The 15,931-nt window shown below is 44.4% G+C and overlaps 1 protein-coding gene across 3 annotated transcripts in view; it reads left to right on the top strand.

Annotated features, from left to right (window-relative positions):
- Window positions 1-15,931, top strand: part of CSTPP1 (centriolar satellite-associated tubulin polyglutamylase complex regulator 1) — a 102,653-nt gene that overhangs the window by 43,194 nt on the left and 43,528 nt on the right. The window lies entirely within an intron of this gene.

Below are 15,931 nucleotides of genomic sequence, written 5' to 3'. Positions count from 1 at the left end.
ACAAGGCAATGTACATTTAGAATACATAATCCTAAAGCAAATGTACAAAAAAGAATAAATACATTGTTATACATCAGTGTACTGATTGAAAAAGAGAGGATAATGATAGGGGAACACGAATCTCCAAAGTGAGGCTGGAGCTGAGTTCCCAATCTAGGGAATGAAGAAAGAAGGTGAAAGCGGAAAGGAGAAGGGGGGGGGGGACCCTCCACAGCATCCCATAGACAAAGGTGCTATTCCGGCTGACTAAAGGGATGCGGCTCTCAAATGATGTCTTTATAGGAGTCTGAATCCTGAAAAACTATCCATTGGGTCCAAGTTTGGCAAAACCTGGAGCTTGAGTCGTGAATAACGGATGTCAAGTCCTCCATATGCATGATGTCGTTAACCTGTGAAACCCAGAGGGATAGTGTGGGGGAGATGGATCCTTCGGCCGCATTACTTTCAAATTTGATACAATACAAAATTATTGTTAATCAATTAGTTATTTGATCTACTATAACACTATATTACTATAATAATAATACCGGTGCCCTCGGTGGATGCTGCCGCTGTGCCCTCGGTGGATGCTGCCGCTGTGCCCTCGGTGGATGCTGCCGCAGTGCCCTCGGTGGATGCTGTCGCTGTGCCCTCTGTTGATGCTGCCGCTGTGCCCTCGGTGGATGCTGCCGCTGTGCCCTCGGTGGATGCTGCCGCTGTGCCCTCGGTGGATGCTGCCGCAGTGCCCTCTGTGGATGCTGCCGCAGTGCCCTCTGTGGATGCTGCCGCAGTGCCCTCTGTGGATGCTGCCGCAGTGCCCTCTGTGGATGCTGCCGCAGTGCCCTCTGTGGATGCTGCCGCAGTGCCCTCTGTGGATGCTGCCGCAGTGCCCTCTGTGGATGCTGCCGCAGTGCCCTCTGTGGATGCTGCCGCAGTGCCCTCTGTGGATGCTGCCGTAGTGCCCTCTGTGGATACTGCCGTAGTGCCCTCTGTGGATGCTGCCTCAGTGCCCTCTGTGGATGCTGCCTCAGTGCCCTCTGTGGATGCTGCCTCAGTGCCCTCTGTGGCTGCTGCCTCAGTGCCCTCTGTGGCTGCTGCCTCAGTGCCCTCTGTGGCTGCTGCCTCAGTGCCCTCTGTGGCTGCTGCCTCAGTGCCCTCTGTGGCTGCTGCCTTAGTGCCCTCTGTGGATGCTGCCTCAGTGCCCTCCGTGGATGCTGCCACAGTGCCCTCCGTGGATGCTGCCACAGTGCCCTCTGTAGATGCTGCCACAGTGATGTCAGGAGCTTGCCCGCTTCTAGAACTCTGCCTGGGATTCCAGCTCTGCTCCTGACATCACGGTCCATAGATGTCAGAGATGTCAGGGGCAACCCCAGGGCTGGAGTCCCGGGCAGAGCGCTAGTAGGCTACTAGCACTCTGCCCCGGACTCCGCTCTGGGGAAGACCCTGACACACTGTCCACATATGGACAGCGATGTCAGGGAATTCCACAGAGTCCCAGAGCTAAGCCGATACTAGCGCTCTGCACAGGACTCCGGCTCTGGGGAAGCCCCAGACATCGCTGTTCATATGTGGACAGCGATGTCAGCGAATTCCAGAATCTCGGAGCAGAGTCTGTACTAGCGACTCTGTGTCCCGCGGGCCGCAGATGACAGCTCCAGGGGCCGCATGCTGCCCACGGGCCGCGTGCTTGAGACCCCTGCATTAGATGGTAGGCTGGTCTCGATGAAATCCGTGGGTTTGGCCGACATTAGTCTGTGTATGACCACCTTTAGAGTTTAAATTGTGTTTTTTTTTGTTAGGGACCAACATACATGCTCTACAACGGGCATCTAGTGGGCAAAATGACTCTCGTTGTAGACGTGTCCTAATCTAAAGGGGCCAGTCCTGGTGGCAGATTCCCATTTAAAGTGTACCTCCAGTTATATTGACAATTGCAACAGGAACCCCCAACAGTCTAATAACTGGGGAGCCTGGAAGACAACTCTCTAGATTTAGCATCAGGGGAGACAAGGACTCTACAGGTTGGATCTTAACCTGCCCAAACCTTTGTTTCCATAGATATAAGTGGCAAGAGAGGTAGACAAACGGCTCGATTAAAATAACATACATGTTCGGTTGAAGCAGACGCGATCTCAAAGAAGACAGACCAGCGATATTGTATTTACGCTTGGTTTCTGTCATAGGCACTTGGTAATTAAGAGGTTAATAAGGTTGACCCTTTCTTTTCCATGTTACAAGCAATATCCTGTAACTATTCAACAGATGACCCCTCGCAACCTCCCAGAGCACAAAGACAGAAGTGTTGGGAACCCTCGTCTATCAATTTGCTTTGAACCAAGGACTACCCCAAGACATGAAGCACCGCGCTTTATCTCAGTGATGTCAACTGTTGCCAATGAACAGAAATGAAAATAAAATGACATCAAACCTTCCTGATGTCACTAGCTATCGGTGGAGGGGACATATTTGGTTAAGCTAGCCATAGACAAAAAGATTTAATGCCCACTCAGGTGCAAGAACATTGGTCTTTTTGTGGAGAATGTGGCGTTCTGCTATCTAGCAATATTATGTGTATTCTCTGATAGATGGCGCTATTATCCATACCTTTAATTATTTCTACTTATCCTGCTGCTTGAGATTCTTGTCACAAAGTTGTGGGGGGCCCATCTCATTATCCTATGTGGCCCTATAAATTCTAGTTAAACCTCTGGGCCTAATCCAATATAAATAAAAGTCATTACTTACACAAATAACCTGATTGCAGCTCTAGGAGTAATAGAAAAGGGGGTTCAGTGGTGCGGCTCTACATGGAAATCCGAATACGTTATGCCATAGCTGGCAATGTTATTTTTATGCAACAGCCTGTACGTACCCAGGCCTCTTCTTGGCAAACCGTAAGGACAAATAATTATTAATTCATTATCTATCCGAAAAACTCCCTAATTATTATTAATTTTTTTCACATCAGTAATGAAAAATGGTAGTTTTTGCTGATGTTTCCATGTATGAAATTATTGCAACTTTTTCATTTTAGGTCGAAGGGTCTAATTTATTAAAACTGTCTAACGTCAAAACTGGCCTTGTTGCCTATAGCAACCAATCACAATGCAGCTTTCATTTTTCTGTTCCTGTGGATTCTTTTTTGATAATTGCGGAGGATTCTATTGAACTATATTCTTGGTGAAAGATTGTAAATTTCTCTATTTTTTTAGGTACTTACTAAGGCCATGCACATAACCGTAACCATAATCACGATACGTCGTCTGCATTTGCTGGCCGTTCTCCAATTATGGAGTATGGGAGCACGGTCCGTAAAATAAAAAATGGGTCATGTCCTATTTTTTACGGAAGGTTTCTACGGCCTGGACACCTTCCCGTAAAAATGGGAAATTAATAAGTCTGTAATTACGGACGAAATCTACAGTCATGTGCATGGGGCCTAAGTAAGTAGATTTCTGGTGGAGATGGGTTTAAGTGACCTTTGAGTCTTTTACTTATAGTATGTACCAATGATAAATATTCTTTTAAAGGAGCTGTTCTGTTACATTCTCACAATATCCGGTTACGTTGATATTTATGTATTGCACATACCAGGTATCTTCGGGTGCAGCTATGAAGTCACGTTACATGTGCGGAATAGGAGAAATGTTCCTGGATTCAGGCGGTAACCTAAAGTTACGTTGTCAAATATGTTTCTTAGAAGGTCTGGCCTATCTAGCGTCTATATGAAAACTTTTACCAAGATAGAACCAGGACTCTCCTCTATGATGATTCTGGAGCTTTTCAAGTGATCCCTGCTTTGCCCCAAACCTCCCTTCCCCCACCCCACTTGATGAGGACGTCATTAATCCCATTGCTTCAGATGTGTTTCCAACTATGCCCATTTACTGATGAGCACCTCAATATTGGCAATGTTTCCATCTATGGCCATTGGTATGAAGAAAGCCTGTCGTCTCGCTTCTTCTTTGTTTTCTTGATTTTATGGCAAACCCCTTTAATAATAATATCTACATATACGCAGCTAAAATATTTTGGATCTTGATCTGTGTAAGTGATGGAGCAGCTTTTATGTCTGTTAGATGCCAGAGGGATGAAGTGACAGCTGGGATTTAATACTTGGCATTCTGCTCATTAAAATCCTTTTAGGGGTTTCTACACGTCTTCGGCTCTGTTCACATTTCGTGTTTGTATACGTCTGTAAAGTCATACCAAACAAATGGAAAAACAGTATTTTGGTGACAGGCACTCTTTAAAGGGTCCCTTGACAGCTGTTCGCAAAGTATCCTGCTGGGAAGCCTGTCACTAAGTGTTTCATTTCCCTGCAGCGCCGCCCCAGGGGAAACTAGGCATTACACAGTGCTCGTTCAAATCAATGGGTTGTATGTGTAATGTTAGACAGGACAGGTCCTCCAGGTCAAGAGACACTCTTTAAACCCGCTCTCCACTCTAGCCAAGATATGAGGATCCTGAACAGAGGTACCCCCTCCCTATTAACCCAGAATTCCCTAATAGGGTTTATAAAAATTGTTTTTCTAAACTAGACCACCCCTTAAAAAAGAATTTATCACCTGAACAAGCTCTATTACATTTATTACTTCTGGAAAATATCCTAATAATGCGGGTTCAATAGTGCCCTTTAAATGGCATCTTGAAATACCAGGGTATTGGAAAGTAACATGTTACATAAACCCAGCATCAGCACTTGAGATGACCGGGTCATATTTCTCACCAGTCTAAATTCCTAAAAATTGGAATAACCTTGTTTTTAAGTTATATGGGGAAGGGGGCATCTACTGGTACAGCTGATTAGCCCTTGTAAAGGGGGGGCACATGGTGCGCACTATTACACCCACATCAGTAGGCCATCACGCGGATGTCCTAATCTAAAGGGACCCTGTCGAAGTGGCAGGTTACATTTACTATTATATTTACAAGGGGTCTGGTATACCCAAGAATAGAGGAAGGGGTTGCCCGATTTGGAAAATCTCTTCCCATGTGATAGGTCTCCTGACCATGAACTGCCCGGACACCCGGCACTCAGCTGATATTAATATATGGATAAAATGAATAAAATAAATGGACTATCCATCTAATGCACGAACGAGTCGAGCCTATTTTTATTTTTTTTCCCAAAGAGTATCACTCTGCGAGCTTAGATACCGCAAGGAAGGAGCAAAGTGTCCCAGGAAATTATCTCAAAATTTTGGCAACATTCATTGGATGTGCACTTTATTATGTGCTGTTAGCAGGTGCGCCTCTAATCATTACCCCCCCCCCCCTCCTTCCTTGTTTGATGCGATCCGGTGTTTTACCCCATTCACCTGCCCTCTCGTGACCCGCATGCAACCTCTCCCTCAGCTGCATTATCTGCAGGAACACATCCTCTTGGCTTTGTGTTCAGAGCTTGGAAAGCTTATCAGAGGGGGCACTGCGGGGGAGGGCGGCAGTTTTAGCAGGTGCCTCTCTATAAATCACAATCCATGTATCATTCTATCCCCAAGGCTATTTAAACAGTATTTGTTACAGCCGAGGCTATAAAATAATTACATTGTTTTGTTTTAACTTAGCCGCCACATTCCTGAGAAACTTGTATCTTTTCCTCAAGTGGTGTAGAAGTTCAGGGTATTAATACCGTCTATTCAACTTCACCGGCCCATGACCACATTAGTCAAAAGACCCCACAATTCACTTGGGGGATGTAAAAGTCGTAGGAACATTCAGATAAATGCAGCAGTTCTCTTTACTACCAGTTCTACCTTTTATGTATCTCTCTCTCTTCCTAGCAGTATTATTGCTACAAGTGTCATTCTTTAGGCTACGTTCACACAGGGCGGTATACGCTGCGTAAAAAAGCACCCAGCATATCCACACTGGCGGCCCGCAGGGAATGCCGGATCAAAAACTGCAATAAATTGTGGTGCCGTTTTTCGGCCGGAATTTCTGTAACTGAAAACTGCACGTACAAGGAAAAAAAGTTAATTCACGTCCCTCTGCCGTCCTACCGCTGGTTTCCTGGCATGACATTGCATCCCTTGTGACCGCTGTGGTTGACTACAGTGGTCACATGAGATTAAACGTCATCCCAGGAGGCTGGCCTGGACAAAGAAGCACAGAATTCTGGGTAAATATAAGTTGTTGTTGTTGGAATCACAGCTTTTCCGCCGCAAAAAGCGCAACATCTGCTATTTGTTGCGGGTTTTACCTCCAACATTGGCGTGGGAGGTTTGTGTTTGTGTTTTTCTTAGCCTGATGAAGAGACCGGTCCGGCTTTGAAACGCGTAGCTTTCACTTTTATTTTTTTTTTAAAACAAAACAATAAATAGACAACGAATTTACCTTGTAGTTGCCTAGAGTTTATGGATCCACACCAGTGACCATTTACCGTTGCGACCTGCTGGGCACGTTTTACTGAGGAGCAACAGCGCCGATGAGTGGGATCCCCCTATTTTTTCTTTATTCTTCATACACTCTATTATATAAGCTGTTAGGGATATGTCTGATGACAAGCTTGATAGTTGACTGTTTCCAATGACAACCAGCAGAATTTTTAATGCAGCTCTGGATTCTAATGCAAGCTGTAACTGCAGATCAGTGATGACAAAGTATTTACAAAGTCGCTCAACTCTTTATTCAGATATGTCAATCTGGACCTGAAAAGGTAATAGCCCATACAGTTGATCCTGGCATAAATCCAATGAAACCACATTTTTAAAAAGATGGCGTCCTATGACCACATTGAAAGTTATTGAGCACTCCCCTATGGCACATTCTGCAACTAATGTCTGTCTGTCTGCAGCAAGTTTGTATGGCTGTCATAACCAAACCTACTAGCACATAATCTGTTCTTTCCAAGGACCAGGGGACATTCATTGCTTGTGGAAGAAAGACGTTTCAGACCTCAATATTGGAAAGGGTTCTTTACAGTTAGAGCAGTCAATCAATGGAATACCCTACCCCGAGAGGTACTAATGGCAAATACTATGTCAGCAATTAAACAAAGGATAGATGATTATTTACTGACTAATGACATTGAGGGTTATAATTTATCAATAAATGACCTGTGTACATAGCTATGTAACTAATTAAAAGGGGTGTCCACATACGTTTGGCAGTGTAGTGTAGATTATAGTTACATGGTGAATACTTAGGATGATAGTAGACAGAACAAAGCATAGCAGTAGCAGAACGCTTCACTGTAACTAGTGTTTTCAGGGGGCAGAAGAAGGCAAGAGAAAGACGATCACAATAGGGCGCACACTGAGCATTGGGTGCAATATATAACTTGTTGTGGGCAGAGTATGCCATAGTGGTGGCAGGCAGAGGAATGTTTAACCCTTTGATAAGGGTTCAATGTATAGTTGTAGCAGGTAGAACAATGTATCACTGATGACAGGTGGAGTTTGGTAAATACAGGATGAACATTTCTCTCTACAGCCGAGCTTATGTAACTGAAAGAATGATGAGTAACACGCGGACTGTAATGCTCTCACATGTTCACATACTACGGTTCAGCGCCGGGGTACTGTCCCCGATTACTGACTCGCAGGTATGTAGGTTCGTGTTTGTTCGGCTTTTCCTGCAGCTGTAAAGTCTGTCATTTTGCAACTGGGTTATACAAGACGGGATGTGCCTGCCAAACCAGTAACTAAACAGAATCCCAGGTTCAATAAAACCCCATATCACCTCCATCGTCCCTCCCTACACCCAACCTGCCATCTATTCTCTGTCCATCCCTTTTGAATGAAAGGTGTTTTCCCATGAGAGACATTTATGACACATCCACAGGATACATTATAAATGTCAGATAGATGCGGGTCCCCCCTCTGGGACCCGCACCTATCTCTAGAACGGGGCCCCCTAAACCCCTTCCTATCTTTTTGTGCTCAAGCTGACTCCCGGCCACTTACTGATTACATGGTCGGGAGTTACGGAAACAGCATAACTCGCTGAGCTACGCTGTTTCCGTAACTTCCATAGTAATGAATGGCAGAAGCAGTGTAGCATGTGAGCCACACTGTTTCCGTAACTACCATTCAGTTCTATGGGGATTGCGCAAACCGCGTAGCTCAGCGAGTTATGCTGTTTCCGTAACTCCCGATCATGTAATCAGTAAGTGGCCGCAAGTGCACAAAAACACTAGATCAGTGATTGGGGGACCCCGTTGTAGAGCTAGGTGGGGGTTCCAGAGGTGGGACCAATGTTCCCTCTAAGTCTTGGAAGCTCCTGAGCGGGGCAGTTAGGGAGCAGGGCAAGTCTCCATCAATGGTGGGTGATCTGATGTCCAAAAGTAAACGCTAATATAGCGTACTAAATAAGAGAATAAGAAAACTTAAGTTAAATTTAGTTTTAATTACTTTTTAAAAAAATACTATAGTATTATAAGTCCAGCAGTAAAATAGACTGTTATAAACGCCAGTTATAGGCATCAATGAAAGAATCCTTCTCTTACACCACTGTTCCTGTAGACGGCGCCACACACAGACCCCCTGTAGACGACGCCACACACAGACCCCCTGTACACGGCGCCACACACAGCCCCCCTGTAGACAGCACCACACACAGACCCCCTTGTATATACTGCCACACAGCCCCCCTTTGTATATAGTGCCACACAGCCCCCCGTGTATATAGTGCTACACAGCAATCCCCCCCGTGTATATATTGCCACATAACCCCCCCCCCCAAAAAAAATAACATTGTACTTACCTTGCCCCGTTCCCGCGATGGGTGGAGCGCTGCACTGCCTTGCGGGTTGGACGCATGCGCAGACCGGCGTGATGCAGTGATGTCATCACGCCGACCTGCGCAGGGAATTTTCCCAGGGCCTATAGGCTGCAGGCCTAACGTGGCCTGCACCCTGTAGTATTTATTTGTATCTGCGTCCCAAGGACGCAAAAAAGTGAATGTGGCTGTCACTAGTACCGGGGCCCCCTCCGGTGCTAGCGACGCCAGTGCACCCCAGTGACAGTGCCCATGCTTTAAAAATTAGTGAGCGGGGGACCGTGGAAAGTGCACAGCCACAAAGCCACGCACTAAAAAGGGGAACACTGGGTGGGACCCGCATCTATCTGACCGTTATGCAATATCCTGTGGATATGTCATAAATGTCCTTCATGGGAAAACCCCTTTAAGTAGTAAGTTCTTCTTTCTTTATAGTATGTGACCTAGAGGAGGAGACAGCGCCCCATGCCTTGCGCACAATAGAAGGTTGAGTTACTGCACACCCTACTGTGTCACCCTGATCAAAGGAATATTCTCTTGTTTCTAAGCTCCTCACTTTTTTTTTTTAAACTCTGTACATCTATATGACAGCAGGCCCTGTAGGCAGATGAGCGAAAAAACACTTCTAACTTACTGACCTCTTCAGGCCAAACAAAACAAGAGAAGGGGTGGATAAAGAGCTTTAAATGGCTTCTTTGTCACCAAAAGGGTCATCGCAGCATAGCGGAATTGTACATTGTCAGCCACAAAGGGGTTAAGTCTTATTGTAACCTAAAGTATTTTCACGCCATTGTCCTGCTCTAAGCATTGGTGTATGTCAGCACATACTACACACACACTGTCATAGGGTATTTGTTTCAGAGTAAACTGTATTGCAGATTTTTTTTCTTGACTTGATGATTTGTCCCATGAATAAGTAAGTCATTGTATCTTAGAAATCCTATTTTATAATAGACTAGGGCCTTTATTTAGGACCCTCCTCTATTAACCAGGGCGGAGAGCAGATACAAAGAGTACCATGCTCTGGAGGGCTACGTCTGTACATTATATAGATAGCCCAGTGATTTAAATTTGAATGGTGTAATGCCTAATTTCTCCTGTGGAGGTGCTGCTGGGGAATTATACGCTCACTGCCAGGCAAGGACGTACGTATAATAGAGGCAGCCAGTATGGCTGCTATGGGACCCCTGAGAGAGGGGCCCATTACAAGTTGGTCTTGTCCCTATTTTAATAGGTGGTGAGAACCTGCACAGGGATGTGGTCTCTACAGGAAAATAAACCCAAGTCATTAAAACCTCCTGTCTTGGATGGTTCGCTCCTGGAAAAGGCCTCATTTTTATCCTTGCTATGGGGGCCCCGTCCTCTCTGTATGCCACTGCTGACAGGTTCCCTTGCAGGTTATAGCTGATCTCTGTGGGTCCCAGCAGTGGTAATGTCTTTGGTCAGCAGCGACCAATGTTTAACGTTTTACGGTAGTTTAAGGTTGTCAGTAGGTGTTTTACCTTCTGACCTGTTCTTCAAGAAAAGTCAACCTAACCGACCGATAAGGAGGTGACCTTTATGGGGAGCACATGACTTGTGTACAGTGATGTATACCTTGGAAGGTACTGATTCTTTTTGCGGAGATCCAACCGTTTGATGCAGCTTTTGGAAGGCACTGGTTCTCCTTGTGGTCACCTATAGGTGGCACCAAAGAGACAGTTTACTACCTTCTGGAGGAAGGGAGCGTTGTCCTCGACATTGCCTATCACTTGTATCTCTGTAAGGAGAACCTGCACCTTCCAAGAGCTGCGTCAAAGGCATCTCATTCAGTCAACCAGAACCCTACTCTGTACTAATGAGGAGCAACAACTCCAAAACAGTGCTGTCTATTAGATGGGTTTCTTTGGTTTGGCTATTAACCCAAGTCATGTTTCAAGCCTCTATAAAGGGTCGGACATTGACTTACTAGGTAGTCACCAGACCGTTTTCTTCCGTCTGGAGGAGAGATATTTTGCATTCTCTAGTGTAGAAATCTCTGCAAGGCTGTGCTGACGTTACTGGGCAATACCTTTGGGGAGGCAAGACCGTCCCTCAGACGTGTCTCTTATAGAGATGAAGGCGATAAGCTTCCGTAAGTGCTGGCAGTGCATATTGTTGACGTTCTTTCACCCCTATGTCCCCTAATGGTCCCTAGTGCTATGTCATTTTTTTTAGTTTTTTTTTATTGTGTTCTGGAGACTGAGGTCCTTCAGATTGTCTAGCAACTTCTTTACTAATGAAGTCTGTCTGGATGACCACTTAGTATGTTGTGCAATACCTGTTTGCTAGGGAAGGATTGGGGGAGACATTGGCCCGCATTTATTATGCAGTTTACACCAGGTTTTAACATAAAATTACATAAAACAATAAAACACCTCAAATGGTGACGTGCAACAAATTTACGGTAAAATTTGAAAGTTTTCTCGTTGCTGTCAAGTTTTTGTAAAAATTAAAATGACTTAAAAAGTCGGCATGTTTTGGCCACATTTATTTAAAAAGTAGGGAAAAATTGCACAAATTTTGTTGCAAATCTACACCTGCTATGTGCAGATCTTTAATTTTGTTTTCTGTCAGTTCAAAATGCGTCAAATTTATCAAGCGGCATGCGCCTTTTATTAAATTTGGCGCAAATCACTCTAACTATATCTTACTTAGACTGATGTAAAGCTACGCAAGTCTTAGTAAATGTGGGTCATTGTTTTCAGAGATATGCTGTAAGAAATTCCAGTGTAATGCTGGGTTTAGGCCGAGTTCACATGTAGCGAAAATACTGCAGATTTTCAGCAATGGAGTTCATTGCGGAAAATCGGCAGCATAATACAGTAGCAGCAAAGTGGATGAGATTTGAACAAATCTCATCCACACGCTGCGTAAATGATACGCAGAAAAAAAAAATTTTTTTTTTAAAAATCTGCAGCATGAGAATTGTATTTGCGTCATTTCAGTTTTTTTGTAGTGTGTTTTCCCACTTGAATTCAATGGGGTGGTAAAACCCGCAACACATAGCAGATGATGTAATTTTTTGCGGCGGAAAAGCTGTGATTCCGCTGCAAAAATCGCAACTCGGAAAAACAAAAAAATCTTATACTTACTCAGAATGCTGTGGTTCTTTGTCCAGGCTGACCTCCTGGGATGACGTTTCGTCCGATGTGACCGCTGCAGCCAATCACACGTCATCCCAGGAGGCCGGGATGCAGGATGGCAAAGGGATGCGTCGCTATGGCTACGAGTAAGTATGAAACGTTTTTGTTTACGTGCAGTTTTCCGCAGTGGATATACCACAATGCGGTTTTTCGGACGGATTTCTCTGTGGCGACCAGGGCAGATACGCTGTGTGAACATGCTCTTAAAGGGAACCTGTCACTAGCATTTCACCCCTCGCTGGCCGCTGCTGTCAAAAGTTCATTGGCGTTATCCCCTCTCCTAAACTCCTCCTCTGACCGTAAATAACATTCTGCAAACATTTTGCGCCTTTTATGGTAATAATCCACCAGTCTCGTTCGATTCCCCTCTTCTTATGCCCGCCCACCGCTGAAAACAGGCCCAATTATTATCACGTGTAAAAGGCCCTTTAGAATAACCTTTTATTTTTCCAAACTGATTCTCTCTTCTAGTTCAGATTCCTACATTGTAACAATGATGATAATCATTTCACCGATCAGGGGGTTTTACACTGGGCAATTATCGGGCAGACAAGTGTTCATAGAACGCTCGTTGACGATAATTGCCCTGTGTAAACAGGGGAACGATCAGCAGATGTCGTATCATTTTAAAAAACAGAAATGTTATCTCTGTCGGCAGCACATCCGGTGTAAACAGGGAGACGCGCTGCCGACATGATGATAATGTATGGGGACGTGCCATCTGAGTAACGACCGCTCGTCCCCATCCGTAGCTCCGTGTGACAGCAGCAATCGAGCGCCGATCAACTAGCTGCCTCGTCGTTCGGCGCTCGTTACACCTGCCCAAATTGGCCGGTGTAATAGGGCCTTTAGTCTGGCTCGGTGATGAAGAACACTATTGACTTATGCTGATATTACAGCTTTCTTTTCTTACAACATAGTACAAAGTCCTTGAGGCTGTAGATTTTCAACAACAGTTTGTTGAACCTTTCACTAAATATGAATAAAAATATGGCCCTTTAAGGATTTTTAACCGGCAACTTATTCTAAGGGCTCATGCACCTGGGCACAGAGGCCATACAGCTCCAAGATACACAGACGCACAGCCTCGGTGCACCGTCTGACGAGCTCGGTCACAAGGCGTATGGATGGAAATATGATTCCGAATACCCCAATACATACGGAGTCTGATGGAGCATGCCACAATTTTCTTGAAAAAATTCCGTATGAGAACCATAGGACCTCCGTTTAAGACTTCAGGACCTGTTGTCGGACATGACTTTATTCCCGATTTCTCTTTTCTGAAGTGGAACTTGTTTGTGGGGGTGATCTATTCCTGTGAATGTATCTGATTATTGTTATTTGGTTGGTTTTCTTATTTTGTTTCAATCTTGTAATGATTTACGGTGTTTTTTTTATCTTCTTCGTTACTCCTTGAGAGAAATCTCTAACTTAGACACTGATTTTCTTCTAGGAGAGTCAGTCGGGACTTGTTGACTTGGCAAAGAACTGAAGAAGGGGTTTGAGAAGGGGTGGTACCTGGCAACTTATGACCTTTTATGTTACTTGTCTACAGGTTTCTGTGATTGCTTAAACGTTTCTCCTGCCCTGGCAGAGAGCCCATACTTCATTTTAAAACTACCACAGACAATGGAGCTCATTGAAATGTGTCTCGCTTCCAGGGGCACGTGAAGTCGCATAGGCCACGCTGCAGATACACTACTTATATTTCGTGTCCGATCACAATGTTCCATCTATACCTGTGTCCTCAGCAGTACAGGTGTCTAGAAATCACATAGGACCGGCACCCTAAGTGTTAACCAGCGAGCTACTGTCTCCTATACCTGAACCCTGTACAGATCTGATATTGCATACCTGAGCATTGAGAAGAAGGCTTCGGGGCTGCACCACTAAACCACGACTGAATGACTAACCTTTGCCACTCTAGAAATTCTCAATATCATTCCTCACCCAATGATCATATTGTGTCAATGTAAATAATTATTACCCATAAATTATACTGTATTTATGATTTAGAGACGGATTCCGGGAATTCCCCGACTCAAAAGCAGGGTACAGTGCCATGCCTAACGAATGAAAACGTCTTAAGACTCATATACTGTTTCTGAATTATCCGATGGCCCTCGGTCATTAGACTATTCTTAAAAATGTAGGTTTTAAGTGGACTTTTTACTAGTTTTCCACCTACTAGACCTCACCTGTGCTCCTGGACTATAGAGACTGGAATGTCCTCTACACTGGAAACTCTTTGGCAGCCAATTTTCTTGACCTGGTTGTTTTGTGTGCCCTGATACTCCTATCAACCGACTCTGGGGCAGTCCTCATGGTCCAGCAAGATTTAGTAGATGTTATAATTACCTGCGGATCTCTCTACCATTTCCACTCGCGGTACCCTTTAAAAGAAGGAGTGAAAGGATGGAGTTGTCACCTTCATCTCTTTACCCTAACGCTGTCCTGGCAAAACTTTCAGGGTCCAAGGGTAAACTTGGCCACACATAGTTGATTTTTGTCATCTCAAACAGCAGATCTCGACTACTTATTTCGACCAGTTGACCATGTCAGACACCCAACCAAAGACCTGACTTAAAAACTTGATCTGACTTTGTAAGGTTTGCAATACCTAAACCCCAAATGTGTGTAAATGGTGTTTTACAGTTTTGACATTTTTTAGATGCGGTGAATGGCATTTTGAGATATAATTTTACCATGTTAATAAGAATAGGTTGGTGAATCATACTTTTTATTTTCTGGGTGTTTTCTCCTAAGCAACTACCTACTCCTAGACTCAAATTATACATGAGTGTAATTCTCCTTCAATTTCTGGGAAGAGTTTACTTCTATAATATGTTTTTCTTGAATAACCCGTTTAGTCTGGATGCTTCCAGATTTCTGTGACCATGCCCTTCATCCAAATTCTGTCTTCGCTAATTGTTTGCTGGTCAAGGATATCATGTCCAAGCATGGTCAGTAATGGAGTCACCTCCTGCTTAAAGGGGTTGTTCGGAATTAGAAAACATGGCTGCTTTCTTCCAAAAACAGCGCCCCACCTGTCAATGGCTTGTGCCTGGTATTGCAGCTCGGCTCCATTGGAACTGAGCTGCTATACCACACACAACCTGTGGACCGTTGTGGCGCTGTTTTTGGAAAAAAGCAGCCATGTTTTTCTAATCCTGGACATCCCCTTTAATTTCATATCAATGTGATGAGTCTGCCAAGGTTATGAAGGAAACCTTAGACCCACATATAGACCAGCTTTACGCTATTTAATGTGAATAATTATTTGTTTGACATCTGTCACACCCAACTCCCCCTTTAATATTCACTTGTATATTATTTAAATAAAGGGGGGCAATAAGTGACTTCTAGACGTCTTTAGGGGCCACTTCTAGCACATTGGCCTCCAAATCGACGGCCCGGATGTAAATGCACAAATACAATACTGTTCTATTTCTCAGAGAGTATCACGTCAGCCCCAGGTTGTAAATGTGATCTTTGTCATCATTTATACAAATTTTTATCTTTTTTTTCCATCTCTGCATGAACTATTAGCACAGCACAAAGCTTTAATTCATAATATAAATGTCTTTCTGGATGTACTGACCACCAACAGTTAATTTTTTGTTGCAAATGATAGACAGAAGAGAAGGGTCCGAGGCACCGGGACTCTTTAAGGCCCTGTTCACACTGAGTTTTTTGCAGGCAGAAAAAAAATCTGCCTTTTAGAATTCCTTCAGTAATTATGTGAGCGATTTTGATCTGCCTGCTCTTTTTTTTCCACGTTTTTCGCCTGTGGCCATTGAAGCTGATGCAAGGACCAGAAGGAATAAACACAGCGAAAAACACTCGGAAACGAGCACCGCAGGTTTTTTCTGCTTCCCATTGATGTCAATGGGAGGTCCGAGGCGGAAACCATGGTAAGAAAGGACATGCCGTTTTTTTCCCTGCGAGCGGCCAAAAGCTGCCCGGGTGAAAAAAAAAACACCTCGGCCTCCCATTGAAATCAATTGGAGGCGATTTAGGCTGTTTTATGGTGATGATGCCGATGCGGTTTCTGTGTTAAAATCGAC

Source organism: Rhinoderma darwinii, chromosome 9 (assembly GCF_050947455.1).
Source record: "Rhinoderma darwinii isolate aRhiDar2 chromosome 9, aRhiDar2.hap1, whole genome shotgun sequence".
Classification (NCBI taxonomy): Eukaryota; Metazoa; Chordata; class Amphibia; order Anura; family Rhinodermatidae; genus Rhinoderma; species Rhinoderma darwinii.
This window is presented reverse-complemented; position numbering and strand designations above follow the sequence as displayed.